Source organism: Gopherus flavomarginatus, chromosome 8, assembly GCF_025201925.1.
Source record: "Gopherus flavomarginatus isolate rGopFla2 chromosome 8, rGopFla2.mat.asm, whole genome shotgun sequence".
NCBI classification, from domain to species: Eukaryota; Metazoa; Chordata; order Testudines; family Testudinidae; genus Gopherus; species Gopherus flavomarginatus.
Genome location: NC_066624.1, coordinates 104,744,573 through 104,771,250, shown reverse-complemented (window position 1 = coordinate 104,771,250; position 26,678 = coordinate 104,744,573). Strand labels below are relative to the sequence as shown.

The 26,678-nt window shown below is 43.4% G+C and overlaps 1 protein-coding gene across 1 annotated transcript in view; it reads left to right on the top strand.

Annotated features, from left to right (window-relative positions):
- DNAJC19 (DnaJ heat shock protein family (Hsp40) member C19) overlaps positions 1-26,678 on the top strand; it is a 734,312-nt gene that overhangs the window by 278,041 nt on the left and 429,593 nt on the right. The window lies entirely within an intron of this gene.

Here is a 26,678-nt window from a genome sequence, read left to right as displayed (position 1 = left end):
TATTTCTCAAGCAATTCCTACTTTGACTAATCAGTCAGGCTGATGGATGTTTAGCACTTACCTTAATGCATATTTTCGCCTTAGCTAACATTTGTTAAAACCGAATCAATTACAAACTAGAGATTACTGGGCTGACGGGGCTTTCATACTATTGCAGTTGACCGTGCAATTGGGTTCCTAGGTGACAGACACTGCAGGGCAATCACTTTTCTACACAGCCAGGCAGAGTTCTCCATTCTTCAGAGTTTACCCAATGTACTCTCTTCAGGACCCTTTTTTTTTTTTAATTATTCCTTTAAGTTGTTTTTTAACCAGATGAAGAGAGTGTGTTTTGCCCTTTCCTGGTGAAGGAATACCTGCTTGCACACCTGGGTACCTTCACAGAAGAAAGTGAGCCCTTTCAAGTGTCTGGCACAGCAATGGGGAAGATTATAACTATTATCTTCATGACCTACGTTCAGACGCTGAAGCTTTGTGCGCCTGCACACAGGGCTGTTAGTCAACATGAAACACGTCTGGCTGTAGTCAAGAAGACACTGGAAGTGTTCACAATTACTGCTTGTAATCAAAATGATCCAGTGCCAAGAGCACTGTTGCAGTTAAGTATTTTATGAAGACACAGGTGACTAGTTCTTCAATGGATTGTTTTCTCCCAGAGGCTCTGTTAAGCAGCATTGTTTTGCTGGCAATTATTAGAAGGCTGTTTTCTCTGACTTCTCTTCTAGAGAAACATCTGCATGATCTTTGCTGCCTTCATAAAAAGTTGTTCTAATACAGCTCTGATTCTGCAAGATACTGAGCCCCTGTTGGAGCCAATGGAAGCTGAGGGTGCTCAGCACGTTGCAGAATCAGGTGCGACCAGAAATATAGGTAAGAAGAAATCAAATGCTTCTGAAAGGTCTAAAACATACAGCAAATGGACGTCTTTAGGGGAGAAATCCTATTAATCTTTAACCAGGTAAGTGGCATAGGAAAGTAGAAGTTTTTCAATTAGCTAACTGTCTCTTGCCTGGAGCTTGAGTTTCAAATGTTACAACGCAGCGATATTACGCTCCGCATCTGTCAACTAGAATATTTACAGCTTTCCAATTATTACATTGCCAGAACTCCAGAGGTAAACGTCAGAGTGTCTGCAAACAATTAATATAGTCTGACATGATGTACCAAAAACAGGACACTTCAATCTGGAGGCGGGGGGAGGGGGCGGGGAGAGTTGGTGTTGGCTTTACCTTTGCTTCAGATAAAAAGGAAAAATGTGTATTTGGGATTTAACAATGGAGAACTAAAGCCACAGCTGGGATAAAACAGGGCAGCACCATGGAAATCAATGGAGCTGCACTGATTAACACCAGTTGAGGATCAGTCAGGGGGTACTTATACTGGAGAGAAGGATTTTGTGTCCTTTCTGTACTAGGTGTTTGTTCACAAAAGTTCAACGATCCCAGAGCACTCTAAGTTGTGCCAGTTGCTCATAGCACCAGGGAACTGTCCCAGTAGCCTGGAACTGCCATGGCACCTGAGCACTTTCGCCAAAACCCCTACCCCAGGCACTGGCAGAGGTAGGCACAGGAGTACAGGTCTTATGTCACCAGGGATTCACCCATGCTGGGAGAACTTCAGATCCTCAGCCCACTTTAGACTCCCACCTCTAATCAGATCGTGCTGCTATCCTCCATCACCCCCTTGTTACTTTTTCAAATCAGGGCCGCCCGGGGGGGGCAAGAGGGGGGCAAGTGGGGCAATTTGCCCCAGGCCCCGGGTCCCACAGGGGCCCCTACAAGAGTTTTTCGGGGCCCCTGGAGCAGGATCCTTCATTTGCTCTGGGGGCCCTGGAAAACTCTCTCGGGACCTGGGCCCCCAAAGCTTCCTCCACTCCGGGTCTTGGGTGGCAATTCGGCGTCAGGGGGTCCTTCTGCTCCGGGACCCGCTGCCGAAGTGCCAGGTCTTCGGTGGCAATTCGGTGGTGGGGGCCCCCCACCGCTGAAGCCCCCAGACCCTCTGAATCCTCTGGGCAGCCTTGTTTCAAATAAGCACCTTTGGGCTTTTTTCCCATCCTGCCCCTCACATTTTGGAGGAGTTCTGCCTACAGAACTCAATCGTTATCCTATTTCAAGCTTTTCCTTAAAATGTTCCTCTGCTGTGACGCCTACAAAAAAAAAATTGAGAACAGTCAGGCAGATGGTGTGATGAGATTACTGCCCCATCATGCTGACCAGTATTGTCTCACTGTATTGCCCCATCAGCCTGTCTATATCCATCTGCGGTCTCCTGTTTAAAATACTTAGACTGTAAGACCTTTGGGGCAGACACCGTCTTATGTTCTGGGTTTATACAGCACCTAGCACAATGGGCCTTGATTCAGGCTCCTGGGCACTATGGTAATACAAGAAATAAAAATAAATAATAGGCAGCTGAACCCATCAACTTTATGATCACTTTCCACAGACAGACTGGAACAAAGGGCCTATAGTACAAGCCAAAATATGGGCCAATATGTCTGGATGGGCATCTTTAAAGATGTCCTATACTTCAGACAAAGTTAATCCAGAACCATAGTGAATGGACACTTATTCGCAAAGAGCACAGGGCAATTCATTTAACTGATTGGCACACATGCTTTCTGGCCTCCTGTTTTAATAAGATAAAGCACCTCCCAATGAAAACTTTCCCCAAGATATTACTTACTGAAATCTAGGATGGAAGGGGTATTATACTGAGTGTGGATATTTTCCATCACTTTGTTCCACCAACAGAATTTCACATTCTCTAGGCGTATAGCTGAGATATCCAACACTGATGAGATTAAGGCTGTCACAAAGAACAGTTGCCATGTGAGAGTACACTAAAAATCATACAGCAGTGGGTGAAATCATGCTTTATGCAGCGAATCCTTCAAATGATATGTACATTTAAAGTGTAAGATGTTTACTTGCGTCTTCTCCTCAGAAGAGCACAGATTTTTTTTTTCAGACACGCTTGGCTCAGTGCAAACACATCTCTTTTGTAATCAGCCCATGCTGACCCTGTTTAGCTTGAGGTCAGTGACCAGTGGCATCTGACCTGCAGAAGTTAATGCTACAGAACAATAGATTGGGGTTGGCAAGGCCTTATCCTATTACCTTTTGATACCAAATTAATTGTTTTTCTCTCTCACAATGATTTTCTGACCCTTTCAGCTATACGTGTGTTGCCGGCAAAGAGTGATGGATTAAATTTAAGAGAGTACATTTCCTAACATTGTTTTGCAGATTTAAAGTTATTTAGGTCTTCCTTTCTGTGCTAAGAGGTTTAAGAAGGTGCTTCTGAGTGCAGACCATTGGATGGGTAAAGAGAAAGAGGAATTTGAAAATATAATTTACCATGGGAGTCTCACGAAGCATTGCATAATAAAACTAAAAGGAAAGGCAACTTCACGATGCAACTGATTACAAAGAAAAATAGTAATTGGGGCAGAGAAAGAGAGAGAGAGATATTGAGATAATCTATGGGAGGAAATTCTAAACAGTGCCATCCAGTAGGCCTCTCAATTTATTTGGTACTCAAAGAAAATATTTCATTTATGGAATAAACTCAATTAGTCAGAATGGTGCTATGGGATAATGGAGGTATTGGAATGGGATGCAGGAATGGCCTAACTTGTGAGCCCTATGGTTTGCTATACTTTTTTTAAAAAAATCAGCGCTGGAATCCTCTACAACACAGTCGTCTGCTATTCTATGGTTTGATGGGCTTAGTCCCCTTGCTAAGCAATCCCCACCACCCTCTTCCTCTACCCAATTCCCCTCTTCTCTCTTCCAAGTCTTTTAATGTTAACTTAGTTACTGTAAGAAACAGATTTACTTTCTGTTGTTTGATGGTTACATTTTTAAGCTGCTGCAAGGAAAGGCATTGCACAATACCTCAGGTGTAGATATGTGGACTTCAGAAAGCATGGACCAAACCCTGAAGTTCTTACTCAGTTTTTACTCAGTCCTTATCCAATTGAATTCTAGTTGACTTAATTTGGTGTCTGGAGCTAGGACTTCTGAATTTGGCCCTATGTCCTTTTCTCTCATTGTTAAGTCTTTGCTGTATTGTGTTCTAATTTGCATATGAATCCTGAACTGGAATTTAAAATAAAAAGGAGGTTCGTGTGACTTAACATATCAATGGTCTCACTCTCTGCTGCTCCAGTGAAGCTATTCTATCATATTTTTAGAAAGAAGTTTTGCATCTGGCTCTGGGCCTGACTGGGAGTATATGGCAATTAATAAATGCTAAGGGGGAATCAGGCCTTCTCCTGAGAGTGACCATGGCTAAACACTCCTTCTATGAAAAAAGGAATAAAGCTGACAGAATATTGGTCTGACAATTAAGAAAGAAAGACCTGAAAAGAGCTATTTGCCTGACCAAAACTGAAGGACAAGCACTTAGAGTCCCAAAAAGATCCTAGATCTCTTTCATTATTTCTGTACAAACTCATATGCCCCACAGCATCAAAATGTGAAGGAAATTATTCAATAATAAAATTTCCTGCCTAGGTCAATTGAAACAGAGAACTTTAGAGGAACCTATTCAGCAGAAGAGGTTGGAAATATAATTATAAGTCTTAAACTCAGAAAGTGTCAGGTCCAGATGGCTTCTCCTACAATTTGTTCATGTTCTTTATAAAAAACTGTCTCCCTGATCTGTAGAGGTTTTAATAATATGATAGGCAAACGAAAGCTTCCTGACAGTATGTGACATACCACGCCACAAAGGTCAAAATAATGCCTCCCATCAGCTAGTCTTACTCCTAAATACAGATAAAGGGCCAGATCCTCAACTGAGGTAAATTGGCAGAGCTCCATTGATTTCAACTGAACTACTACAATTTGCACAAACTGGAGATCTAGTCCCAATTCCGCCCCATCCCACCTCACCCCAAGTCTTAGTTGAATGCATAGCCAAGGGTTTTCAAAAGGACCCTAAGAGAATTAAGTGAAATTCAATGGGATTTGGGTGCCTAACTCCCTTGGGCCACTTTGAAATCCTAGCAATAAGTTCTAAGGCTCTGAGCCTACAAACATTTATGTACATGCTTTATATTAAACACGAGCAGCCCCATTAAGCATGTAATTAGTCATGCTAAAGTCAGTGGAACTACTCAACGTGCTTAAAGTTTCATGGCCTAAAGTTAGTTTATTTCCTGCAGATTTAATCAGACAACCGTCAATACACATTAAATTGTATATGCTTGACCTAGTCAAAACCACAGGAACTTGTATTTATTATCTCTAGATGCAAAGAAAGATTTTGACTGGGTTGAGTGGGCATCTCTCATTGGCTACTTAGACAACAATAGATGACATCTTGAGGTCTCTTCCAGTCCTAAGATTCTATGATTCTACAATTCTATTAAAAGGGATATTTAAGAAAGAATAGAGGTTCATCTAGAAAGAAGAGAGAGTGAGTGAAACAAATGGTTATAATACAAAGAAAATCATGATACATGAACTAGTGCCTACCTTTATCAATAGTTATCTTTTCTATCTAATAAAGTAAGTTCCCTCCAACCCCCAATCTCGGTCTGTTTCAGAGCTGACTGGCTTCAGAGGAACCAGGATCCAAACTTTCATGAAAACACCCCTGCTCCACAAGCATTCTGTGTTCTACTGAAACTGTCTTTTGTTTCTACTCATAGACAGGGCAATCCCCTGTCTTTTGTATTGGTCCTTTTTTTACCTCTAAGTGGTTTTGATTGTTTGCAATTGTCTAGGGTGGTTTTTCATTGAATGTCTTGGGATGGTGCAAGGCTACACAACTGAACCTTGTATTATACAACCGGCTAACTAGGATGGGGTGACAACTCCCTCCTACTTGAATGGTCATCAGTGAGACATATTATCCCCTGGTGACTAACTTTTCCTTCAAGTCCGAAAAAGCATACGTTCAATGTAGTTATATTATTTTTAAATATTACCCGTACATATGTCTCACAATGATTATGAGTTTTGATAAGTTAAGAGCTTTTAGTATATATCCATAAAGGGTAACATGTAAGGTAAGTGCCATGCAAGACATATATTTGGTGTAGCAAGCTTGTCAGGATTGAGACAAGAGTTGTCTGCAAAGAACAGAGAACTCTTTGCCAGGGAGCGTCTCTGTTACAGTTGCACTAGAGAAAACTTGTAATAAACTCCTCCTTTTATCATTTCCAAACTATATATACTTTCAGTTAGACACTATACCTCCAAAAACAGAAAATATTTGAGAGGACTGGACATATTTTGTTTAAATCCAAACAGTGGAAAGGAGTTTAGAGGGAAATATGCAGAAAGTTAGATTTTCTAAATAAAATGTATTTGAAAGACAGAACTGATAAATGGAAAACAGAATTTTATGAGAACCTAAAGAATGGATATTTAGATACTTAGAAGCAATACAAGAGAAATATGCACTCAATTCTGCTATTTACATCAACAGAAAAACTCCTATTGACTTCAGTGGTCTGGAAGTAAGCGTATAACATTTTCCATTGATATAATTGCACTCTTTCCAAATTATCTGCAATAAAGCTGATAAAACTCCAACCACTACTGGAGGAAGTGCAAGCATGCAATTAGGTTCTGTGCTAATATGTGCCTTCCTACGACAAAATTCTTAACATAGTCAAAGTCGTAATAGACAAACCAGAGAGTTAATTTCAACCACATGAAGTCATTTTCGGCACCAACAACCCTGCCATAACTAGCTACAAAAACCAAAAGTTGGTAACAATTGTCCTTTTATGGAAGGTTATAAATCTCTAGTAGTTCAAAGCCCCCATTGTTGCATGGGTGAGACAGTGGGGCCAAATAATCCACCAGTCTCCCTCATTCAACAATGGAATTGTTGTATGCAAATTAGCTGTAGAGTAAAGGTGGTGATTGGGTGCGTTACCGCTAATATCACAATGGTCTTGCACATTTGGCATGGCATCAATATTTGCCTTTATTGTAGCGATACACAATCAAAATGGCTGTGAATTTAAGAACTGGATGGTAATGGACAGTGAAACCCAGAGATGATCCAACCTGGTGATATTATGAACAAAAAGAGCTCTCTGCCACACTTGCAGCTGTTGCTAGCACTTCTCACTGACTCAACGGACCTCCTACGCTTCAGAGTGACACAGAGACTGGTGACAATCCTAGAATCTTATCATATAGACAGCCTGACAGACATTGGAAAAATTCAATGCCATTGTCTTTCATTGTCAACCTAGAATATTAATGAAATCCTGTAAAAATTGGCAGATTAACACTGATGTTTAAGAAATTTGCGGATTTTAATAGATGCCTTATTGCCAACCCAAAGTGTTAAAAAAATGATGAGTCAGGCCCCCAAAAAGCATGAACTGGGGCTTTAAGAGAAAACGCCAAAAATCACAAGTGTTGCAATCAAACTGTAACAATGGCAACACTGGCCTTTCTGAAGTATGCCATTGCTTTTGATGAGGGCCAGGATTTCAACCTCAGAACGTATGGACTAAAAAGCCTGATCCATTTCCATTGGTTTCAGTGAGTTCTAGGTCAGGGTGCGGAGAGTCACCACACGACCTATACAAAACTTAAGTCCCACATCAGACCTATTTTAACAGCTTAAAGGCTGCATAGACTTTTATGGGTGCAGAAAGTAGGGGTGAATTTCACCCACCGTTCATTATGGAGTGAACTTCCACAGCATACATGGATTGAAACTCACCATCCAGATTGAAATGGATTATGAAAGCAACGTCCAGACACATCCCACATTCCAGACACATCCCACGTTACCACACTGTACAATTGTAGGAACAACCTGCTGTGGCTTAATAGAAGGTTAACATTTGATTTCTTTTTAAAATTAAAGAGTAAAGAATGCATCAAACAAAAGGATCTATGCATTTACCTAGCCACGGTGCAATTGCATAGCAGGCAAATCTCGGTGTCTATATTTGTGTACCTACTATAGGATATTCCCTGGGTTATAATTTTCTCATTTAAAAAAATGAAAATAAAGAATCCTTGATAAAATAACAATAGAAAAATATTGATATCAGTGTAGCCATAGCCCTGAGGTTACAATTTCCTAGTTTGCCAGTCAAATTAATGTATGTACAGTAGACACTGACAGTTAAAGTGTTAAATAAACACTCTCTCATTTTAAGGTATTCTCTCACAGGGCCAGATCACGTTTCCACCAAAGTCTTTGGGAGTCTTTCTATTGACTTTAATGGGTGTTCAAGCCCTTAGAGAGAGAGAGAGAGAGAGAGAGAGAGAGAGACTCATTGACTTCACTGGAGATTGGATCAGGCCCTAAATCAGGCGTGATTAAAAAAAAATTGGTAATTAGAAAGTTGTGTAAAGAAGAGACAATGATCCTCTGATCCCAACGATTGCTTCTCTGTCTCTAAACAAGCAGTATCAACACGTCACTGTGACATCCTTATTAATCCCATAGAAATAGCTCATGATATCACAGAGGGTTTATTATCACGGGCCCAAATGAACAAAGGGCAAGGCTAGAGGGAAAGACGCATTTATAGGAAAAAATCTCCAGCTCCTGACAAACTGACCTCTAAAACAGCCCTGTTTGTGTGGCAACCTGCCAGGAACTTGGAAGGAGGAGCATAGGTCACAGGAGGGAAGATGTTGGAGGATCCAGTTTGTATGCATGGTGATAGAATACTAACTGCAGCAGTTGCAGGACCTCTGTAAATAGTTCGCTTAATAAAGAGCCACTTTAATATTAAGGGTCGAGTCCTTTCATATTACCCAGCATGTTGTACATGAAACAGCGTGAAATATTAAGGAAGCCTGCTGCTGTCTCACTGAGCATGAGCAACCAAAATTAAGGTAGTAAGGGAATGCTGTGTTATTACAGCACTCTAGCTATTCCTGAAGCAGTGTGCCCTACTGGACAGTGCACTAGAGTAGGAGTCACAAGACCTGGGTTCTGGCCTAGGCTCTGTTGTTGGCCTGCTGGGTGACCTTGGCAAATCACTTCCCTCTTTTGTGCTTCGCTTTCTCTAATGGGGATAATGAGACTGACTTCCGTTGTAAAGCACTTTAGATCTATTGATGAAGAAAGGTGCTATATAAGAGGTAGGGTATTATGAGTACTGCAATAGGCTTTTAGGAAAGTTGTGGAATCCCCATCATTGGAGGTTTTTAAGAACACGTTGGACAAATACCTGTCAGGGATAGTCTAGGTATACTTGGCCCTGCCTCAGTGCAGGGGGCTGGACCAGATAACCTTCCAGCTCTGTATTTCTATGATTATTATTACTCAGCATAAACTCGGTGATATTGTCATTTTCTACAGATCAGTTTCAGAAATTTGGTTCTGGTTTCCACTCATTTATCCACTTTCCTTATAACTAAAGGATTCACGCAAAATCTTTTGCTGGAGTTCTTGGTTTGACACACACGGTTTGATCCTGATCTTTCAGCTGATGAACACATTTGTACATTTCCACCACTGTAAGAACAGCAATATAATTTGGGGAAATGCTGCGCACGCTCTTTCTTTCTCTCTCTCTCTCTCTCTCTCTCTCTCTCTCACACACACACACACACACACACACACAGATCCTTCATCTAATCCAGTCCTCACTTTTCCTGCTGACTTGCCCAATGCCATTTTATTAAAACTCCAGCTCGTCTAGCATTCAGCTGCATGACTTCTTACATGCTTCATAATAAATCACTACATTGCTCCTATCCTAGCTCCCTTGCCCTCCGCTTTCAATTAAATTTAGAATTGACTTTAAAGATACAACCTTAATGTATGTGGTTCACAATGACCTTGCTACACCTCTTCTCACCACCTGTGACTTCCTGAGCAGGGCTCTTGTACTCCAGCGCATCGTTTAAAACCCAGAAACATGAATTTGCTGTAAGCTCCTGTGGCAAACTACAAGTCTCAAGCTGTTTAAAGTCTTTAAAGGTATGTCCAAAGCTAAAGTGTACTCTGCAGAGAGAAATCTGGGAGCCTGAATCTGTCAGCATTCAGAAAGAGATTTAAAACCTTCATGTGAGTTAAATGCTTCCTAATTTAATTCCTGCACTAACAGTGCAGTAATCAGTATGTTTTTATTACAGCATCACATTAATCATTATTAAAGTCATTACACAAATTAATAAGGATAAGTTATGCTCAGATCTGAAGCCACCGAAAGCAGTTTGTACATAGAACTTAACATTTTGCTGCTGCTGTTTAAAAAAAAAATGAACAAAAATATAAGCTACATTATTTATTTGGGACTTTATGGCTCTATAACATACTAAGAGGCCATCAGTGCCCCCCAAAAGGTTATCATACTAGTTACAGACTAAGAAACTCTGATTCCTCAGCACTTCTGAAAATCAGACCCTAAAGGTCATCTCTTGGCATGAACATCACTGTGAGTTGCGTAGAAGGATCAAAGGTGGTACATTTGGCCCTAACTACCCATTCAAATGCAGGTACCTATACTTTTAGAACACCCCAACGTTAAAATTGGTTACCATTGCAGTTTGGTTTTACAGAGCAAAGTAGCTCTGATCCTTTCATCCACCATTGTGGAACATGCCTGGTCAGTACTGTGATGGGAGCCTTCAGATGATCCAAGATGCTTTAGGCAGTGATGCTGAGGTGACAAGTCAATGAACCATGCCCCAGCATGGTAGTAGGAGTCACACTTTGACAAAGCACACACACAAAAGAGGCACTTTGGGGATGAAATGGAAAAAGAGGTTTAACTCAGTGGTCAGTAAAGTTACCCATATTGTCCAGTGTCTCAGCTCAAGTCCACCTCAAATAATTACATTCTGACCTCTCTGTCCCTGAGAACCAGTGGCTAATGCACTGGTGTGGGAGTCAGGGGACTTGCGTTCTATTCCCAGCTCTACCACTGACCTGCTGAGTGACCTTGGGCATGTCAAGGTCAAGATCTCGGTCCCTCTGTTTCCCCGAAACGTACACACACAGCTTTTGTCTTGACTATTTAGAATGTAAACTCTGCAGGACAGGGATGCAGTGTTGACAAAATTTTTGCTATTTTTCTTTAAAGTCCCACCTCCTGGAGTCTTATAACTGTAGCTACAGCTACTCTAGGAGCTAGGGTAGGATCCCCAGCTCACATACAGATACTCGCACTAGCTCTCATTGAGCTAGCAGAAGTATAATTAGCAGCGTAACTGTGGAAAGATGGGGCAGCGTGCAGCAGCACGGCCTCGCCCTGCCTAGTGCAAACCCACCTGAACGTCAGTACATACCGCGCTACCCATGCTACCATGGCAACACTACTACGTATATTTACGCTACCTCAAAGGGGACTGGTGTGAGTATGTGTTAGTGGGCTGGGAACCATGTAGACATACCCTGTGGGATCACTTCAGCTTTCATTAAAAATAAGAAAGTCTCTAGCGCTTGGAGAAGAGCTTGAAAATATGATCCTAAATCAGGGGCGGGCAAACTTTTTAGCCTGAGAGCCACATCGGGTTTCGTAAATTGTATGGAGGGCTGGTTAGGGGAGGGGGTCGTGACCCAGCCCCCACATCCTATCTGCCCCCCCAGGACCTCTGCCCCATCCAACCACCTCTTCTCCCTGTCCCCTGACTGCCCGCGGAACCCCTGCCCCTGACTGCCCCCTGCTGTCCCATCCAACACCCCTCCTTCCTGACTTCCCCCCAGAGACCCCTGCCCCCATTCAATCCCCTGTCCGCCCCGACCATCATGACCCCTAACCACCACCCTGAACTCCCCTGCCTTCTATCCACCTCCCCTGCTCCCTGCCCCCTTACTGCGCTGCCTGGAGCACCGGTGGCTGGTGGTGCTACAGCCGCACTGCCTGGCTGGACCCGGGCCATTCCAACCCCACCACCACACAGCTCAGAGCACCGGGTCAGGCCGGACTCCGCAGCTGCGCTGTCCCAGGAGCTCGCAGCCCCACCGCCCAGAGCATTGCTCCAGCAGTGGAGCAAGCGAGGTGAGGTTGCGGGGAAGGGGGAACAGAGGGGGAGGAGCCAGGGGCTAGCCTTCCGGGCCAGGAACTTGGGTGCCGGGCAGGACGGTCCCGCGGGCCGTAGTTTTCCCACCTCTGCCCTAAATGCTCAACTCATAAAAGCAAATAACCTAAAATTCATTAATTTAAAATCTCACCATTTTTAAGCCACACTCATGATTTGGGGGGGGAGGGGCAGACCCGTTATTTTTGATTGCTTGGAGTTGGCCACAACGAAGACTGTTCTTACCACACATTTGTATGACACCTAATACAGTGGGGACCCCATTCTTTGTTGGGGGACCAATAGATTCTACCATAATAAACCCTGGAGTTTCAGTTAAAGACTTTATTCCTCAGGGTCTTTCTTAAAGTGTTGCTGGTCTCTACTAAAATAATTCATTGAATGTCTGGGGTGAGTGAGGTCATCCATACAAAGAGCAGAGATGAGCATGGGGACAGAATTTTGTTCTGGATAATATTTAGCACAAAAGCAGCTAGGTAGGTTGTGTATATTCAATGTATCCTCACCAAACTTACAATGCTCAATCTTTAAGCACAGAATTAATTTCACAACCATTTACAAGTAGATCCATTAATTAATTTGAGCTAAAATTAGTTTTAAAATTAACTTACCACATTAAGCTAAACCAGTTTAAATTGTGCTTACACTGATTTAAGCGCCTCTATATGAGTACAAGTAGATCAATATTAAATCAATGTAGTTACACCAGTGAAGGTTTACTAATATCGCTCAGGCCTTGCTATCTTTTCAACCCTTTCCCAGAGTACAAAGGGATTTATTTTTTCTTATTTTTTCCTCTGCTTAAAGAGTTTTCTAGTTAACCCCATAATGCAGTGAACAGCTGAAGTTCTAAGGAAAGACTAACGGATCCCAGTGAAGTTAGAGAGACTTACCTGAAGGAGGAATTCATGGCTGGTCTTCTGCTCTCAGATAGTTAGTTGTTGTTAGGCCCCAGTCAGTCTAACTGTAGCTAACTGAGGGCAGTTAGTTGCAGGTAGAAAGTGAAGCAGTGTGGGAGTTCTGTTAATAGCCCTACAACAGAGAGACCTGCTGAGCTGGTTTAGCTGTACTCTTCAATGAGGAAAAGCTTCATTCATGTGATGGGCATCATCCTGGTTGACACACCAGGGACCTCCAGAGCTAGAGACATATCTCTACAGCTTGAGCTAAAGTACTGTACTAATCTCTATAGCTAGAGGTTGTGCCACTTTCATATCCCCGGTGGAGCAAGCACAGAAAAGGACACACAACACACACTGATCAGTGGGTTACACTATCACTTACTCATGTTAATTTTTAAGCACCTGAGCAGTCACAATGAAGTCAATGGGACAATTCACTGCTAAAAGTTAAGCATGCGTGTAAATGTTTTTAGGACTGGGGCCCTCCCTGTCCCTACTGGATGTTACAGGAGTGTGCTAAATCTGTAGATATGGAAATAGTTAAAAGATGAAGTAGATGGCACTTAAGAAAATGTAGCACAATTCCTGGGTTTTGTAGGATTGCTAGTGCTAACACTTCTTCTTGTGCCTTGCAAACGGCTTCCTCTGGCAGCTCCTTACAGCAGCTCTTCACACGGGTTTTTCCACTGGTGGAGCTACGCTAATGCACAGCCCCAGTGTAGATGCATTGAACCTGTGAAAAATTTGCATGATGTGGTGTGTCTCTACTAGGGGTTTGCACTAGTGACGCTGCTGAGAATTCTAGTCCAGACAGGCCCTTAATCACCAATTTCTAATTATGGCCCCAAATCTATAATCAGATTTGTTAGCATGGACTCCTGGGAGCCAGGAGCAGCACCAGGGTTTTTAGCGCCCTAGGCGGGGGTCCTTCCGTGCTCCCGGTCTTCGGGGCACTTCGGCAGCGGGTCCCAGAGCGAGTGAAGGATCCGCCGCAGAATTGCCACCACCGCCCCCCCAGAGTGCAGAAGGACCCCAGCCTCCGAATTGCCACCCTCCAAAATCCTGATGCCCTAGGCGACCGCCTAGGTCGCCTAAATGGAGGCACCGGCCCTGCTGGGAGCTCTGCCCAGGGGCGGAGTGCTAGCAGATCCAATTGCAGGATCGAGGCCATAGCATATTGTGCTGTATACAGCTATAAATTAGAAAACTTGTGATGCATTTGAAAGGATTTGCATTCAAAACAACTTCCTTATCAATGGTATAAACATTTCTACAAAGGACTATTTAAAGACCTGAGATTCATGAGGGTCACATTAGCTTTGTCCTCCATCTTAAGGTATTTCAGATTATATTTGTAATTTTATTTTCCAGACTCAAAATATTAATATTTTAATCCAATGGAGCATAGCAAAGAAGTTTAGTTCCAAAGGATCTATCAAATGCAACACTTACAATCTCTAGAGTGAGGTTAGATTAAAAAACACAAGAAGTCCTCAAGATTTTGGATTGAAATAAACCATCAAACATTTATCTTTGGCTGGCAACAGGTGTATTCACAGTGTGGGTTTCCTTATCCACTGGCATTTCTTTTATAACAAATTCAAGGGTATTTTTCCCCCTAAGAAAACTTTTTTTTGCAAAATGTTTGCAATCTTATCAGCTTTAAAAAAAAAAAACTGTTGTAAACTGATGGGAAAGGAGCCCACTGGCTCTAAAGTTACCATCCCTAAGTCCTGCACTCAGTTCTGTTTGGGGCCATTGTTCTGAGTAAATCAGCCATTGAAAATCAAGCCCTCCAGCTCATTATGTATTCTGCATCTGAGATGACCAGAACTATTTCCTGCAGCTTGGTCTGGGTGCTAATTACCTGCTCAAACACCTTGTAAATACCTCTGTAAACCTGTCACAGGAGGGACAGAACCCACCTTTTCAGGCTGCACACTTATTACATGTTCTCCTTTCAACTTCCTGGTTTATGTTGTTTAAAGCAGGCAGATAGCTCAGCTCATGGCCTCTTGTTGTTATGAAGTGACATTTCTCCCCCTCCCTCTCACCCCCCTCTCCCACCCCTCCGGCCCCAAAGGCTAGTCTGCTACTGGCTGGATTGCAAAGAAATGTTTACCAAAAGAAGAGGAGCCATTTATTCCCACAGAGGGACATGAGCAGCTTATTTTTTTCCAGATTTGGATTGCAGATATCTTCACACTCCCAGCAAATAATACCCCAAACCCATTTTGAAAATCCAAGAACTGATTGTGAAAGGAACTCTAGCAAACGCTCTGTCTCTCAAAGTGTAAAAAGCCCAAGAAAGGCGAGCAGGGGGAGAGAACACAGTTTGGATCTGTGGATTAGACTCAACATTTAAGTACTGTAATTATGTTAACCACCCTGGCAAGAAAGAGATCCCCAAAGTTGCTACTGACGGATAGGATGAGATCCCAGGTTAATAGTGTAATTATGCAGAGAGCGGATTCCGAAGCTGCAAGGGAATGTTTTTTTCAGAAACGCTGTTGGAAATGTATAAACACTGAAGCTGTGGAACATTCCTCTTTTTCTCACCCACCACCAAATAAATAAAACACCGAGCCCTTACAAAAAGAGTTTTAAAACACTGGGCCAGATTTCCAGCAGGTGCAATCCATGGAGTGGTACCGATTTACAGCAGCAGATGATCTGGCCCATTATATCAGTAAGTATTTTAGCTACAACTGAGATGGCCCGTCTATGCCTATGCACTTATACCATGCTCACCATCAGAGCACAGAAGTAAACGCCACTCACAGGACATAAAGTGACTACCAGTAAAGATTTCATTTTTAACAAGTTAGCATCTAGCCCAGTCTCTTTAAAGTTGCGGCCATGTGATGGTTTGGTTTTTGTACCCAGCATATCCACAGTGGGAGGGTTATTTTTCCCTTGAGGAGCTGAAGGTGAGGTCCGTCTGTATGTGGCACTGTGGTATAAGTGACTGCTGTTGTGGAGCAAAAGGAAAAAGGACCCTGAAGCTTAAAAATTTTGCAAAGAGAAAACAATCCTCCTGCAGACTGCAGTAAATAAAATAACAGCAGTGGGGTGATTTGCAACCATGTAACGGGCTTTTGTCTAGGTCTATTTCTCTCTGCCTTGAGGGTTTCTGTGTTCCTTCTCTGCAGGATCTCAGTGTTTCACCCCTCAGCTACAAAGGCCCAGGGCTTGAGCCCCTCCTCCAACTGTTCACCCCCAATTTTGCCCATGCTGAGGCTTACTTACAGCAGACTGGAGTTTCAGTGGGGTGCAGGGCACTGCAATTTAGGATTTCTGTGGTATAGGTTGAATTTGCAAGAGTGCATTTGTAGGATTCACTGGAATTAAAAACAGCCTTTGCTCAGCTTTTTAACTCTTTCATTACTGACGTGTTTAGAGTCTCTTGGGACTTTGTTCCCTAACAAATATAGATGTATTTAATATATGCCAATATAATCTTACTTGTTTAAAAAAGCGGCTGGCTAGTGTGTGTGTGTGTGTGTGTGTGTGTGTACACACATGTACACACAATAACCCAGGTTTATCATTTCACTCCACTGGGCCTGATACTGAAAAGTGCTGAGTGCCCTCAACTCCTGCTGAAGTTGATGGGAGCTAAGGGTACTCATTGACTCTTAGCAGGGGTTGAGCACATCATGCCAGGACCAGATCCATTGTGATGGGCATCTCCTGCATCCAGAAGTGTGCATTGTGCAGTCTGTTTCTTTTCATCACTCTTATGCAGGGAAGTGGGATCAAGAGGTTGAACAGTTATGAAAAAAAAGTGCAATACACCGATAAAGGTGTCTGAACAGCTTTCTAGAACCCTGCCTCCATGAACTCACCTTATTTCAAATCCGATCTGAAAACATTTTTTCCTCCCTCTTTCTTTGCTGTGGTTTATTAATTCTTCACCTGTCTTATTGAAGGCAGTAGAGCATTCAGAGGGCTACAGATTTGCATGTGGAGCACTTCTACAAGAGCTGTACTACTGGTCAGTCAGACCTTTCATCAGGTAGGGCTCTGAAGTGTGTTGGACGGAGCCGGCTGTGTACATCCTCGTTGGGGGGAGTGTGTAAGAGAGAGACAAGTATGGAAACAGGCATTCAGTGATAACTTCAGCTTGCAGGCCCCAGAGGAGATTCAACAAACAAGCAATCAAACAAACCTTCAATTGTTGATGCTTCTGGTACTTAATCATGCAGCTTGATGGTAATCAGGATCCAATATAAGTGATGGGGAACTTACAGGTGCCTTAATCTTACCTTCTCCAGTTCAGGTTACTGCCAAACAAACAGATGGGCAAGCCTACAAAGCAGGTTGCAAACTCAGGCCCCGATGTGCAAAGACTAATATGCCTGGTTAGCTTTTTTCACTGTAGTGACGTAGAAGTGAATGGGGGGGAGAGGGAGGACAGCAGCTCACAGACAAGGTTATGTGATGGGAAAAGCATTGGGCTAACAGTGGGTGTACAAAAAAACAAAATATGAGGAACTGATTAAGTCAAAAGTCCTGATCCTGCTCTTCTTAATCAGGGACTACTGCCACTGACAGCAATACAGGAGAAGGCTCCATATACAAATCTATCAATTTCATAAAAACACAAAAAGACTAATACAAGAAAATCTTTTTAATATTATTTGATCCATTTCTGAGAACACCTCAGCAAGGACAAATGCCACAGTTATTCTGAAAATATCTTTGCTTTAGTCCTTTACAATATGAAAACAGATAAGATACAAATTGGGCATACAGATGGGGAAAAATACAGATATGCTTTAAAAAGTCAAATGCAGTTTAAAAAGTTGTTGATTTGATCAGAAGAGGATTTGAATGTACAACTGTAGAAATTCGGAAAAGTTGCACTTTTCTGAATATAATAGTCTTGTAATTTGCACAGCAGGCAAAATGAGGCAAATGGGAATGAAAGATCTTTTTGTACCATTCTTCACTATTTTCAATTCTTAGTTTGATCACCAATAAGTAATAAGTGTGGGGCTCTTTTGTCTTTTTTTTTCAATACGCCCTAATATTCAGAATGGTGCAAGTTCTGACAATTTTCTTTCTGATATTTAAAAGACATTATCAGGATTACAGGGTGTGATCCTGCTCACCCTCACTCATGTCAGCAATCTTTACTTAGGCAAAGTGTCCCATGGAATAAGAGCTGGAAGACTGAGTCCCAGTTTTGGGCAGTTGTGACTATTGGGTGAGTCAAATATGTCATTTGCGCACAGTCGATGTTTTTTTCTACAAAGAGGCTGTCAAGTTTGAAAGCAAATTAAATACACATTTATAAGCAACCTTATTATTATTATGCACTATTTTCCAAAGGCCAGAGAAATGTCACAAGCAGTACGGACTGGTTATATTCCAGTGAACTCTGACCAGCAAAACTATTTTGTTGGAGACCTTCTATCAGCAGTTCTGGTCACTACATGTCAGTCAGCCAAACAAACAAACACTACGGTCACATGCTCAAATGCACATGACAGAGGCAGATGTGAAGCTGTGAAAGGACCCTTTGCAGTTTAAGCACCTGCAGGAATTTCAGAACCATTGGAATGCCTTCCACTCTACTGCATCTGAACCCTCCTGATACAAAGAGCCCGATCCTGAATGTCACCCCAGCTCCCACTAAGGTCAGCTTGGCCCCAGGTTGGCAGTGAGAAAATAGCTCCTGGAATTTACAATATTCCATCCCTATAGTGACGGACAGCAGGGTGCTTCAGGAAATAAGGACAGTGCTGGCAGCACAATGCCTCACACTTGCTTAGGCGGTGAGAGAGGGATTCATGAAATAAGCAACAGGCCAGGCTAAAAAAAATAAATACATCTCCATCATGTATTTAAAGTTTGTGTTAACATTAAAACATCCACCATTGAAACTTTAATTTGAAAGTACAGACACCAGCTATAGTCCACATACACATATTGCGTTGATTTTGTTGTCAAATTACTTCCTACATTTAAGAGAGGACAAAAGAGAATGATTTACTATTCATAACGTTTTCCATCGGATAGTTTGTAACTGATCGACAAAAAGAAAATCTAACTCTCTGATAATCTTTCTGCCCATTTTAAAAATTCTGCTTATAAGCCTCCACATTATTTTGCCTTTCATGTCTCATATCTGAATTTCTTTACTTTAAAAAAGGTTACAGAAGAGATTTATTTTATTGGCAAGAAACACTCAGTTAGATCACCCATTAGGAGTCATTGTCAATGAATCAGCCTGAGATGGAATGCCAGCCAAGGGTTAAAAATATCTTCAGACTCTGAGTCTCCTCTCACTTTCACTGGTATAAATCAGGAGTATCCCAATGAAGTCAACAGCTTTACTGGGGTAAAACAAGTGTCAGAGGAGAATCAGGTCCTTAAAGTTTACTGTAGTCAAATATGAGTTGGAACGCCACCCAGCTGACTCAGTGCTTTAAAACTACTACAATAGTAAATAGTTTCCATGAGACTTCAGATGTTGAATGTCTCTTAAGGTTTGAGGTGTTTATTGTTTAGGCAAATTATTATAACTTACTTCCTTTACTTTCCAGCATTAGGGGAGCCTTTTCTATCTTATTTAATTGCCCTCTGTGCCAGTCCTATGGTCAGGGGGTTATTTTGTAGTTCCAACTGTGAAGCAAGTAGCCACATAACTTTGTCTGATTTATTTAAGTGTGTTTGTGCCTGGACTCTCATCTAGGTTTGAGGGAACATGGTCCCTCCCATGGTGTCATATCTATCTAAAGTATTCAATCAATTTTCTGGGCTCAGATATTTGGTAACCAAGATCCATTTGTCACCATCATTGTCACTAACAAATTAGTAATTGTGGTATGGCTGTATGCTTGCAGCCTCGGGTCAGGGCTCTGACCAGTAGACTAAGTCTGTCAATGGAGTGATTTGTTTGTGTTAATTAGTGTCCAGTGTTACAGCATTATTTCATGTGAAATATCTGAACACTTTTGGAATGTCCAGTTTTCTGTCATCCATTATTATTCACCTCAATTATGCAGACAGCACATTTGCATTGATATAGACACAGTAATTACAGCATGTGCGTGTATGTTAGCGGTTCTAGTTGGGAAGAGAACAGTCAGATGCCCATAAATGCCTCCTTAACAGGACTCTAGCCAGAAGACCTGGGAACATTTCAGCAACTCTCTTCCTCTGGGCTAATTAAGCACAAAATGAATGTAATTCTATTCCTTTACTGGTCATTGGTGCTGATAGCAGAAAGAAATGGGCCCCTGTGCTAAAAAGATACTTTTTAGGGTCTATGCAGGTGCCAGTCCTACCATGGGCAGGGCAGGTGCAAGGATGTTTCACGCCCTAGGCAAAACTTCCACCTTGTGTGCCCCCCAAGCCCTGTGGCACTCCCCACACCCCCTCTGCCCTGAGACACCTCCCCCCGTGGCAGCTCCCTCCCTCTTCCCTCAGGCACTTCCCCCACGGTAGCTCCCCCAGCCCAGGGTGCCGTGCGGCAGTTCCCCGCCCCAGCTCTCCTCTGCTCCACCTCCTCCCCTAGCATGCCATCGCCGCTCCACTTCTCCCGCCTTCCAGGCTTGCAGCACCAATCAGCTGTTTGGTGCCGCAAGCCTGGGAGGGAGAGAAGCAGAGCGAGGTGGCGTGCTCAGGGAAGGAGGTGGAGCAGAGGTGAGCTGGCGGGGAGCCATTCCCCTGCGTGCTGTGCCCCCCCTTACTTGCTGCAGGTGGCCCTCCCCACGCCCCCTTGCCCCAGGTCCCTCTGCCTAAATGCCGAGGAGGACTGGGGTGGCCAAAGATCTGAAATGCCACCCCCCAAATGCTAGCGCCCTAGGCGACCACCTAGGTCACCTAATGGGTTGCACCGGCCCTGACCATGGACACCATTGTCACAACCTGGCACTTCCACTAGAGGCAGATCTTAGTGATTTCCTAGAGAGATCCAGCAGTCCTTTTATGGCTAGTTGATTGGGATATGTTTCTGTCCAAAATAAATTTCATTTAGTCATAAAACCACAGCACTTGGCATAACGGGGTCTGGATCCATGACTGGGGCTTCACAATGCAAATAATAAGTAACCATCATTTTTGTTCCAGGCCTGAAATTCATTTTCTGTGATCAAAAGCAAATCCATCAAGGGGGTGAACATGGCAAATCCAAATTCAGCGACTAATACACCAAAATAGTCATGAGTATATTTTCTCCACTAATTGTCCAGCTCCTAATATAGGCAGTGCTATAAATTCCACTTATTAGACCCATCTTAAATGTGTGCGTATGTACGTTTTTAAAAGGGAAGATAATGGTGAAATTAGCTATTAATTAGACATGATTAAAAATAGAAGAAAAAATCCAAATAACTTTGGAATATTTTCTTCTGGTTTGGGCAGCATTTTTTTTTAAACTAATAAAACACTTCTTCAATCTTCTAGCCAGCTCTACATCCATAAACATCATTCTGACCGCTTGTGAATATGCTATTCTCTTACCCCTCGTGTTTAAATAAAGTATGGATCCATTGCATTGCTCTATCTTCTTGCAGTCTGTGTGACAATTTGTTTACAGGCTGCTCCTTGAGATATGTGTAACGGCCATTCCACAGCAGGATAACGTCTTTCAGAACCCACCACATTCTTATGCTGGAGTCTACAGTTGCTGAGTGGCTGCTTTTCTTTTCTTATTCAGCTAGTGTCTACATTTTTGGTTCAAAGTGAAAGTGTCCCAGACCTCAGAACCTCCAGAAAGCAAAACTAAGGGGGGAAAAAATCAAGAAACAGATACTGAGGGCACTAGTGTATTATCAGAAAGAATTTCTATGTGCTGGGCTGCCCAGCAGCAAATTAGAAAGTTTTGGCTCCTAAGAATGAGTTGTGTTGTTTGCTCCTGCACACTGCAGCTGCTCTCCCCCTCCCCCCCTTTTTTGGTGGTTTATTACACACAAGCTACTAATGAATGGGAGCCGCTGTTTTACAGTACACCACGCTTACAGGACTTATCTCTAGGCCTACCACAGATTTGACTGATCAGCAGCAGGGCTCTGCCATCATAATTCTTCCTAGAAACAGGAGGATAAAAAGGGGTTTGTTGGAGGTTGGCTGGGTCTGCAGAGAATCCTGCCTGCAGGGCCTGCTGATGCCATCGCTTGCTGCTATGGTCTTTGGCCTAATAAGGTACAGAAACAAAGATTGTTCACTTGTTCAAAAATACTAAAGTACCCGAGTGACGGAAAGTGGAGAAAGCAGGGCACTCATCCAAGTGGGATTAAGGCCGCGAGTGCAACTTTATAGGGCTGACTGGGTGGCACGGTGAATATCTGCCACTGAAAAATCTAGTTCAAACATAATTTATGACATGTCATTCACAGTCAGAGGTGGCTGTCATTAAGAGTTAAGTGTTGCATTGTGTTCAACTGATTCTGATAAGAATTCTGTAAGCTGCTTGCTTATATGTTATCATAACTCATAAGGACCGAGCGAGAGTGAGCGGGGACACACGGCAGAGCGGAAATTGAAATGATTTGCCACTCTGCCGTAGGAGCAAGCTGGTGGAAAGCTGGATTGCTGCGGCCTGGGTGTAAGGCAGATTGCACACATCTAAGGGATTCTACAGTGGAGTAGGATCTCAGGGCCTGATCCTGCAAATATTTACTGCCAGGCATAGGAGCCGAGTCAATATTGGCGTTGCAGCCCCTTTGCACCAGCTAGCCTGGCACACAAGAACCAAACAGCAGGCATAACTTACTAGCACCCCCGCCTCCCCAGTATAGGGAACCTATGCCTGGTGCAGAGCTCTGCATTGCCTCCACAGGAACCCTGGGCACTATGAAGGTGGACTGAGGACATGGCCAGGGTGGACCTGAAATTCTACACCCCCTACAGTGGCCCATAATGGTCATCATAGCAAAGGTGCCACTTAGGCTGCCTTAGCATTTGCTGAGGGCCAAAGTGGCCTCTCTACAGGGCCGGCTCTAGGCACCAGCAAACCAAGCATGTGCTTGGGGCGGCATTCCGGAGACCTTTTTTATTTTTTTTTGCTTCGGGCGGCAAAAGCCTACAGCCGGCTCGGGCAGCAGCAACGTGTCGTGTGCAGGGGGCACCCTGGGGCCGCTGCAGTTCGCACCGCGGGGGAGCAGTGCCCACCCCTTGTGGCTGGGGTGGGCAGGCTCCGAGCAGGGTCACTCAGGCTGGAGGCCACCCCGTGGGGCACACGGAGCCACCCCGCAGCGCTGCAAACAGGGCTGGACGAAGTGACCCGAGCCACCCAGGGACTGCGGCAACAGAGGGGTCATAGAGGGTGGGGCGCTGCCGTGTGCAGCCCACATCCTGCTCTCCAGTGCTCCGCTCCCTCTGGGGCTCCCCTGCCCTGGCTCCTCAGCCCCCTGCCGGGGCAGTCCCCTGGCTCTGCCCTCCCAGGTCCCGGATGGTCCTGGAGGCGGGAGCCCCGGATGGAGGGACCCTGGGCTGAGGCATGGCCCGGGAACCCTGCTGCTTATCCCGACTCTGTCAACGCCAGACCGCTGGAGGCGAGGGGCGAGTGGGCAGAGTCAGCACTGGTGGGGGGGAGCCCACTGCTGGGGCAGTAGGGGGTTCAGGTGGGGGGGGAAAGAGAGAGGGGAAGCATAAACTGCCATTCCTCAGTCCTGTGCCGTGGTAGTACGCACTATGCCCAGCAGTAAGTGTTTGCTGGACTGGGTCCTTAAGAGTATGGCTACACTGCAATAACATTGCCGCAGCTAGCCCAGGAGAGAGGACTTGGGCTTGCAGGGTTTGGGCTGAAGAGCTATAACATTGCACTGTAGATGTCCAGGCCCGGGCCGGCGCCTGGGCTTTGGGACCCCGCAAGCGAGCTGATCACAGCAGGTGTAATAATGAGGTGAGGCTAAAACGATTCTTTGAAGCTTCACGCAGGTGGCCACAAGGGTACGGTAAGAGTAAAGATGGGAGAAAGAGCCAAATGTAGAGTTGGTACGTTCACGTTTGTGAGGCTTGACAAAACTGGAAGAGAAAGTGGCTGTGTCCCCAAAAGCCACACGTTGTAGCTGGTTGAGCACCCCCTTACATAGCTCACAATTGAATGGAAAGGCACGCAAACAAACTTGCTTTGCTGCCAACAATACTACTGAATGGTTTGACCAGCAGAGCTTTGAAGAGATGTATGACCATCTCCTCCATCCCAGAGAACCCCTGGATGTCAAAGGCAAAGCTCCCATTGAACTAAATGGATCTGTCTCAGTTCAATTCAACTGTATAGCCACACTAAAAAAAAAAGTAAATTTATTCCTAAACCCAACTCTTTCTAAATGTGGAGGCAGAGCACAGATGTAATAAGAACAATTAGTACTTACATGGTGCTGTCCATTTTCAAACAGCAACACGTCCTTCAGGTCCCGAAGCTCAATTGTTGTAATTCCCTCGTAGTAAGACTTCTTCAGTGCAACTCGTTCAGATACAGCACGGCTAGAGTGACCACAATCACATTATGCTCACCAAGGCTGCTTGTCAAAGGGGTGGGGGTGGTTTGATTTTTAACCTGGAACAGCTGCTTTTTAAAGCCCTTAATGGATCAGGCCCTGGATATGTTCAAGATCTCACCCATCAGGCCAAGGCTTAAGGAAATTTGTGCTCAGACGCCATTGCTTTGAGTTACCACCGTTATTTAAGTCAGTCAAGGATCACAATGTTGCTATGCTGTGGCCACCTCCATTTCAGTATCTCCTATTCACATTTATATTAATAGCTATTCCCTCCCCTTTACCTGTCTTTACCCCTGCCTTTTTTTAGCCCTTCCTGTTCTTATATTCTTACAGAGGAGTGGTCTTTTGACCTCTCTGTATTTCATATTATATTATTCTGCTGTGCCTTGCTCTGAGACCTCTGGCTCAGGGGGCGGGGATGCCTTAGAATTAAAAGTATTATTGTAAAGTGATTTCCAACTATTCATTAATCATCATAATACCCTGGTGTGGTAGGTGAGCATTATTATCCCTGTTTTACAGAAGGAAGCAGTGAGGGTCAGTGCAGCAAGGGCAAAGAGTTGGTCAAATATAGGATTAGAATTCAGGAGGTCTGATTCCTAGGTTTGGGTTTATATGCTAAACCATCATTAGAGGGTTCGGCCAAATCCCTCTTTTAGCCAAAGGAGGAGGAACCTGTAAACATCATTGTTGCAACATACTGTTATGGGGGAACAATAGTGTGTACTTTTCCAAAATGCAACTTTGTCATGCTATATGACTGGTGATTATGGGTCTCCTATCTGCTCATAAGCCACAGAGGATATCACGTTAAAGAATACTACCTCCTGTGTTCCCTGTCGAAATGTAAACACCTGACTCTGAGGCGACAGGTCCCGGGGGATGCAGGGTCACATCTCACCCCTCCCCCAGATTTGCTGCTTGGCTTGTACTGAGCATGCTGACACAGACTGAGCATGCTCAGTAAAACTGCTGAAGTTGGCTGCCCTCATGCTGCCTCCACACCATCAGCAGGCACAGGTAATCTCTCCCTCTGTGCTGCCCTCATTGTGCTAATATGTGTGCATGGCCCAACCCTCAACCCACTGTTTGAGGTGTGCAGCACTTACAGCAGGTGACAACAGCAAACCCTATGAACTCAAGAAGTGCAAACGGTTACATGATGGCTGCTTCTTTCATGAGAATGCCGGGGGATAACATGGGAATCTCCTGACGGCACCCCAGTGTGTAGGAACACACATAGACAATTACACATCCAAGCATGTTTATGTACACAAAATAATTAATTATATATAGAAAGACATCTGTGCATGCATTTATCTATTGTGCATTCAAATCTTTGTGTGCATGTGTGTGCACGTGCATTTATCTGGATCAGAGTTAAGGTGAATGTAAAGGAAGTGCCATTTTTTCAAAAATAAATATTTTTATCACCGATTCCTAAGCCCCTAAAAAGATTCTTGGTTTTGCCACTCTGACTTCTCCCTGAGTACCTGAAGTATAGATAGAATAGTAAATTGATTGTGTTTCTATATATAAGGGAATATGGAAGATCAAAGCTAGTCCAAAACTTGCATTTTGTAAAACTGAAGCTTTTGCCAAATGTGAGTTTAATTGCAGTTATTTCTCTTTTAAATCCAGTGGAAACTGTTTTCTTTAAGTAAATATTCCACGTTAGTGTTTGTAGCATTGTGTTTGTACATGAGAACCTGAAAATGAAATTGACTAAAGTATCATGATAAAAAACTGAAATTCACTAGACTATTTCCAGTGTCCAAATAGAGAGAAATGTAAAAAATAAATAAATATTTTTAAAATATGAAATTTGAGTACACGTAATCCCAATTATTTGTAACATAAGAGACTGTTTCTTTCGTTTGACTCACCAGTGACACTTTCAGTTATGAGATCACAGTTTACTAGGATTCTTATCCATTGTGTTCATAATCTAAAATGCCAGTTGCAAAAGAAAATGCAGCTACAATAAATCATTTTTGATAATGCACAGTTTAAATTTTACAAAGAAATAAGATCTCCCTGAAAGACTGCAGTATAATTCACTTGAAGCAATACTATTTAAAAGAACAGCTAGTATTTTATTCTTTCTTGTATGCCAGAGCCACTCTCCAAAGGACAGTTTCATCGTTTAATCTGGGCATCAAGAGATTAAAAGAAAAAACACATTTTCAGTTACGTCTTTTTTTTCCTAGGCAGTGAATTTCGTAATAAAACAATCTTTTTCAACATGTAAAGCAGCAGCAAATTAAGAAAGGAACTAGAATCAATTTTCCAGGCAGAGACACTACCACTTTAACAGCTTCCCA